This window comes from Paroedura picta, unplaced genomic scaffold (genome assembly GCF_049243985.1).
Source record: "Paroedura picta isolate Pp20150507F unplaced genomic scaffold, Ppicta_v3.0 Ppicta_v3_sca21, whole genome shotgun sequence".
NCBI lineage: Eukaryota > Metazoa > Chordata > Lepidosauria > Squamata > Gekkonidae > Paroedura > Paroedura picta.
Window position 1 is genome coordinate 3,088,466 of NW_027518618.1, and position 6,716 is coordinate 3,095,181.

Below are 6,716 nucleotides of genomic sequence, written 5' to 3' on the forward strand. Positions count from 1 at the left end.
GACGGCTGTCAGTTTGGATCAGCAGCAATTCTGCATGTGCACAGATTAGGCAGGTGGGACACGGAGACCGGTTTGGCGTGGGATCAAGTTGTCCCAGGCATCAGCTGATGACTTCTTGCCAGGGTCAACCACACTATGTTTTATGCAAAGTTTGATGCGGCTGGAGCATCCCTAGTCACAACTGCCCTGTGAGGTTGGCCAGTACCCGGTACATGGATGTGGGAAGGGAGCACTGAGGCCCAGAGAGGGGCCGTTTCCTGCATTCCATGCCAAGCTGGCCTTGGGATGGAGGGGCACTTCCTGCCCTAGATGTACTGGCGTCCTGAGGAGGGACCCCAGATCTTCCACGCCTGGCCTGAACCAAATGCCTGGTGGAAGAGCTCCATCTTGCAGGCCCTGCAGAACTGCACCAGCTCTGTCTGGACTCTTGGCGCTTCTGGGAGCTCATTCCACCAGGTTGGGGCCAGGACCAAGAAGGCCCTGGCCCTGGTCGAGGCCAGGCACACCCGAGACCAAAACAGACCAGATGTCAGACGCACAGGAAACTCACAACAAAACTTATTCAAAAGGAAATAGTTTTATTGATTAGCACTATACGCATTGGACTGAAAGTCAAATCTGACTCGAAGCCAGATTTGCCTCAGCTTATCAATACATTTCTCCCGCCCAAAACTTGACAGTTCCCAAGGAGGGGGGTTAGTGAGGAAAGACATATGTGAAACAACAACAGGATTCCAAACTCCCATCCTTGAGAGAAGTGACAACAACCCTGTGAGCCCATAACAAGATAAGGTTAAAATAACATCACTATTCTATTTTATTGCTTACAAACTACAAGGCCGGGGCTAGCAGGCGCCAGGTCCAATTAAACAATATAACTGACATGGAGGAACTCAGGCTAATTTATGACAGAGATTCTACAATCCTGACATCCCTCCGCATTAAAACTAACTTCACTCCCCCACCTAGCCGGCATCTACCGGGCGAGGACAATCAGGAAATGCTCGATGGAAAGCTCGGAGAAGGCGGGGTGCCTTCACATACCCTGCCTCCACCCACTCTTTGTCCCCCGAGGGGAAATCTTTCCAATCGACCAGATATTGAAGGCGACCCTTGTGCAAACGAGAGTCTAAAATTTGGTTGACTTCATAGTGGGTGTCTTTGTCGATGTAAATTGGCACAGGCTGGTCTGGAGGAGGGTGCCACTCGTCTGGGACCGGAGCTCTTCGCAGCAGGCTGGAATGAAAAACCGGATGCACATTCCTATAAGTCTTTGGTAAAGCTAGCTCAACAGTCACAGTATTAATCAGTTTTACCACCTTAAATGGCCCTACGTATTTAGGGCCAAGTTTCTTTGATTTCTGCTGGCACCTCAGGTTCTTAGTAGACAAATAGGCCAGGTCTCCCACTTTCCAATCAGGTGCAGGTACTCTTTTCTTATCTGCTTGGGCTTTATAGGCTTGCTTTGCCTCCTTGAGGCTAGCAACAATTTCTGGCCAACCTGAACTGATGGTCGATGCCCATTTATTTATGTCAGGAGTCTCAGTGGAGCTGAGTTCCCAGGTGGGAGCTGTTGCCAAATCAGTCCCATACACTACTTTGAAGGGTGATACCCCCGTTGAGGCATGAACCCCATTGTTGTAGGCAAATTCGGCCAGCGGTAATAAAGAGACCCAATTGTCCTGCTGGTGATTGATGAAACAACGCAAGTACTGTTCCAGGATTTGGTTTACCCTTTCGGTCTGGCCATTTGATTCAGGGTGATAGCCCGAAGTGAGGGCTTGCTCCACCCCCAATAGTCTCAGGAGTTCCCTCCAAAACTTGGAAACGAACTGGGGGCCCCGATCCGTCAGGACACGTGTCGGGATCCCGTGCAGACGTACCACGTGTTCAATGAAAAGAGAAGCCAATTTTGGTGCTGAAGGCACTCCCGTGCAGGGAATGAAGTGAGCCTGTTTAGAAAAAGCATCCACTACCACCCATATGACGGTGTTCCCGTGGCTGGGAGGGAGGTCCGTAATAAAGTCCATAGTGACATCTGTCCATGGACGAGAGGGGGTGGGCTGTGGTTGCAATAGCCCCTTTTTCTTGCCCCCAACCGGTTTTGAGGCAATACAAATAGGGCATCCCTGCACATATTTCTCCACATCTTTGCGCAGGGACGGCCACCAATACTGTCTCCTGACTAGGTGCAGAGTTTTCACGAAACCAAAGTGTCCAGCAGTTTTTGCGTCGTGGCAAAGTTTCAAAACTTTTCCCCTGGCCGCAACAGGAACAAAGAGTCTCTCGCCCTTAAAAAAGAGCCCCCCCTTCTCAGTCAGATCAGGGCGGAGGGAGCCAAACTCCGGATCTTGTGACATCTCCTTCTGGACCCAGCCCCCTGGGATGGGCGTAACAGTCTTTACGTGGCTGCGCGTCACGGCGGCCATCCCTAGTTGGGTGGGGGTGAAAACGGTGTCCACCAATGGGTCTCGTTTGCTGTTGTACTGGGGCAGGCGTGATAATGCATCTGCCAAAAAGTTCATTTTACCCGGCAGATGCTTCAGGGAGAAGTTGAAACGGGCGAAAAACTCCGCCCATCGCATTTGCTTGGCGGAAAGCGATCGGGGCTGCTTGAGTGCCTGAAGGTTTTTATGATCCGTCCAGACTACAAATGGGATCGCGGACCCCTCTAGCCAATGCCTCCAGGTGGAAAGGGCCAATTTTACTGCGGCCGCCTCCTTTTCCCAAATCGCCCAATTTCGCTCTGCCCCCGAGAATTTCTTTGACAGATAGGCCAGCGGGTGTAATTTCCCGTCCTCCCCCTCTTGGAGGATCACGGCCCCCATTGCTACGTCCGAGGAGTCTACTTGTACAGTAAATTGCTTAGAAGGGTCAGCATGGGCCAGTACTGGTTCGGACGTAAACAACAACTTTAGTTTGTCAAATGCGTCTTGACAGGGGGGAGTCCACAGAAGGGGCGTCCCCGGGCGGCCCGCCGTTTTTCCCCCTTGTTTGGTTTTCAACAAGTCAGTGAGGGGCAACGCCACTTTGGCAAAATTGGGAATGAAAGTCCTGTAAAAATTAGCGAATCCTAAGAAACTTTGCAGTTGCCTCCTGGTGCGGGGAGGTTCCCAAGCCAGCAAGTCGCGCACCTTGCCAGGGTCCATCTCAATCCCAGCCTGGGAGACACGGAACCCCAAAAACTCCACCGCATCGCGGTGGAACTCACATTTAGACAGTTTAGCAAACAATTGGTGCTTCCGCAAGCGGTTGAGCACTTCGCGTACCAGATCAGCATGACTCTCAACATTCTCTGAATACACAAGAATATCATCAATGTAAACCAACACCCCCTGGTACAATAAATCATGCATAATTTCATTAATCATATTCATGAACACGCCCGGAGCGCCGGCGAGGCCGAACGGCATTACAGTGTACTCAAACTGCCCCAGGGGGGTATTAAAAGCCGTTAGATATTCGTGCCCCTTCTTGATCCGAACTCGGTAATAGGCTTCCCTCAAATCCAATTTCGTAAAAATTCGTGCCTTCCCCAAGTGGCCCAACAAGTCTTTTATCAGGGGGAGCGGGTAGGCATTGCAGGTGGAGACCGCGTTCAACCCACGGTAGTCAGTACACAAACGTAGCGAACCGTCCTTCTTTTTCACAAAAAGGACCGGGGCCGCCAATGAAGATGTGGCCGGTCTAATAAAACCCCTCGCCAGGTTCTTATCCAAAAACTCCCTAAGCTCCGCCATTTCCCGGGGGCTCATGGAATAAAGTTTGGCTTTGGGGAGTGGTTCCCCTTTCTTCAATTCAATGGCACAGTCAGTTTTACGGTGGGGAGGAAGTTGGTTGCACTCCACCTCCGCGAACACATCCCGAAAGTCCCGATACTCAGGAGGGAGCGCTGCCCCCCCCGATCCCAAAGCGGCCACAATCCCCGTGCGTGGGGGATCCCGCGGTCGAGCGTGCTGCTCGCAGGCGGGAGAGGTAAAGTCCACAGTCCCTTCTTTCCACTTCACTAGGGGGTCATGTTCCTTCAGCCAATCCAACCCCAACACACAAGGGAAGGCAGAATGAGGGGCTACCAAAGGCTGGACTTGCTCCCAATGTTTTTTTATGTCCAAGTCCATTGGGCGCGTTTTCGCCGTGGCCTCCCCTCCGGGAGCACATTTCCCATCTAATTGGGTGATTGGCAAGGGTTCCCTCAGCGGCACCTTTCCCACCCCCAAAGTCTCGGCCAGTGCCGGGCTCACTAGGGATTGGGTGCACCCCGAGTCCACGATACACCGGACTCCCACTGTTTTCCCCGACTTGGGGTTGGAGAGCTTGGCAGGTAGGAGTAGCAAGGGGGAATCACTCACCACGCGTTTGCCCCTGTTGGCGGCCTGCTGGCGGGGCGCCTTTACAGCAGACCGTCCTCGTTTCCCGACTGCTCCTCGGCTTGATCCTCGTCCTCCAGCCCGCTTCCCTCCTCCGAGTCGTCCACTGCTGGCACGGCAGCCACTGGCACCAGGAGAGACTTGGCACTTTTCTTTGGAGTGGTTTTCTTGGCGGGCTGGGCTTTCGGTGGGGCGTTGCTCACGGCCCTCGGGGCCGCTGTTGCTTTTGTCGGGCAGTGTGCGAGAAAGTGCCCCGCTTGGCCGCAACCCAAGCACAGCCCCTTTTCCATGCGCCGGGTGCGCTCAGACGGCTCCAACTTGGCTCGGGGCTTGACTTTCGCCGGGGTGGAAGTTTTCGCCACGGTTTTGCCTGCCAGGACCTGCACCATCGAAGCTCGCTCCAATCGATTCTCCATCTCCCCAGCCAATTGGACCCACCCTTCAACTGTAAGCGGGTCTTCCAGGAGGAGGCATTTGTCAGCCAGGGTAGGATTGAGGCCCCCCACAAACGACAGCACGCGTTGGGGTTCCGTCCAGTCCGGCACCGAGGAAGCCAGCTCTTTAAACTCCCGGGCGTACTCGACCACTGACAACTTCCCTTGCCGGTGAGCCCTGAGTTTTTTCTCCGCAGTCTCTCGTTCGAACGGTTCCACGTACATCTGGCGCAGGGCTCTCATAAAATGGTTGTAGTCACGGATGGCTTGGGGGTGATAACGGTACAAGTCCACGAACCATTTGGCTGCTTTACCTTCTAGGGCTTGACCCACGAAACGCACTTTCTCAGCGTCGTCCTGGAAAGTGAACCCCATTTCCATCATGTAGGCCTGGAGGTGCACCAGAAACGTAGGAAAATCGGAGGGGTCCCCGGAAAACTTAGCCTTGAATTTATAGGTGCTCCGCATCTCCACACCACGGAGGTGGGCAGGTAGGCGCCCTGGGCCCCAATCCGCCGGTGCCGGGGCCGGTACTAGGGGTCTTGCACCACGGCCGATGCCTCGTCCTCTCCCCGCCGCCACTCTTGCTCGTTCCGCTGCCCGTGCCGCCTCTGCTGCTCGCGCTGCCGCTCGCGCCGCTTCGCGCGCTGCTGCTGCCGCCGCCGCGGCTCCCGCAACGTCCGCCGCCGCCGCGGCCGCCGCCGCTGCTGCATCCTCGCCTCCGTCCGCGCCGTCCCCTCCGGCTCCATCGCCGCCCGCGCCGCCTTCGTCCTCTCGCTCCTCGTCCTCGCCTTCTCGTTCCCTCTGCGCTCTCGCTCGAGCCTCTGCCTCCGCCTCGATTTCCAGCTGCGCCCTGGCCCTGGCCAACGCCTCAGCATCCGCTGCTGCTTGCGTGTCCGCCATGCCGTGTTCCCGCAGTGCAAGCCCACCACTCGCTCTTCGCAGGCTGGTATCGTGCGCACCACCACCAAGCACTTCCTTCAGCAGGCGTTGCGTTCGGCGCTTCTCCTCCGGATCCAGCCGACCCGAAAGATCCTGCAGCCAGTTAGTCACCCTGTCCAGCTTGTACTGCAAGTCCTGTGTCTCACCCACAGGCTCCAGCGCGTAGCTAGGCAGTCCCAGGTGCTCCGGCCACCTCTCATCCCCAGTAGGGCGGTCGTATCTAGACAATCGCCTGCGCTGGGTGACGTGTCGTTCCAAAAATTCCTCGGGCCCCGGGGTTGTCCCCGAGATTGCCCGCATCATGCCCGAGCTGTGCGGGCCGGCACCCGCGCCGTCGCCCTGGGAGAGGTCCCAATCCAGGCCCTCTCCCTGCTCAGAAAAAGTATGTCCCTCGCCCTGCATTTTGCAGGTGAAAGGAGTTGTGAGATTTGACTTGATGTCAGACGCACAGGAAACTCACAACAAAACTTATTCAAAAGGAAATAGTTTTATTGATTAGCACTATACGCATTGGACTGAAAGTCAAATCTGACTCGAAGCCAGATTTGCCTCAGCTTATCAATACATTTCTCCCGCCCAAAACTTGACAGTTCCCAAGGAGGGGGGTTAGTGAGGAAAGACATATGTGAAACAACAACAGGATTCCAAACTCCCATCCTTGAGAGAAGTGACAACAACCCTGTGAGCCCATAACAAGATAAGGTTAAAATAACATCACTATTCTATTTTATTGCTTACAAACTACAAGGCCGGGGCTAGCAGGCGCCAGGTCCAATTAAACAATATAACTGACATGGAGGAACTCAGGCTAATTTATGACAGAGATTCTACAATCCTGACACCAGAGCTCACACAGGCTGCAAAGGTTCAAAGTTGGTTCCAAAGAGAATAACATTAATAATTCTCTTGTCTTATTAAACTAAATAGCAGGCCCAACCAAAAACTTACCAAGGCTAACCAGTTTAGGCTGCTA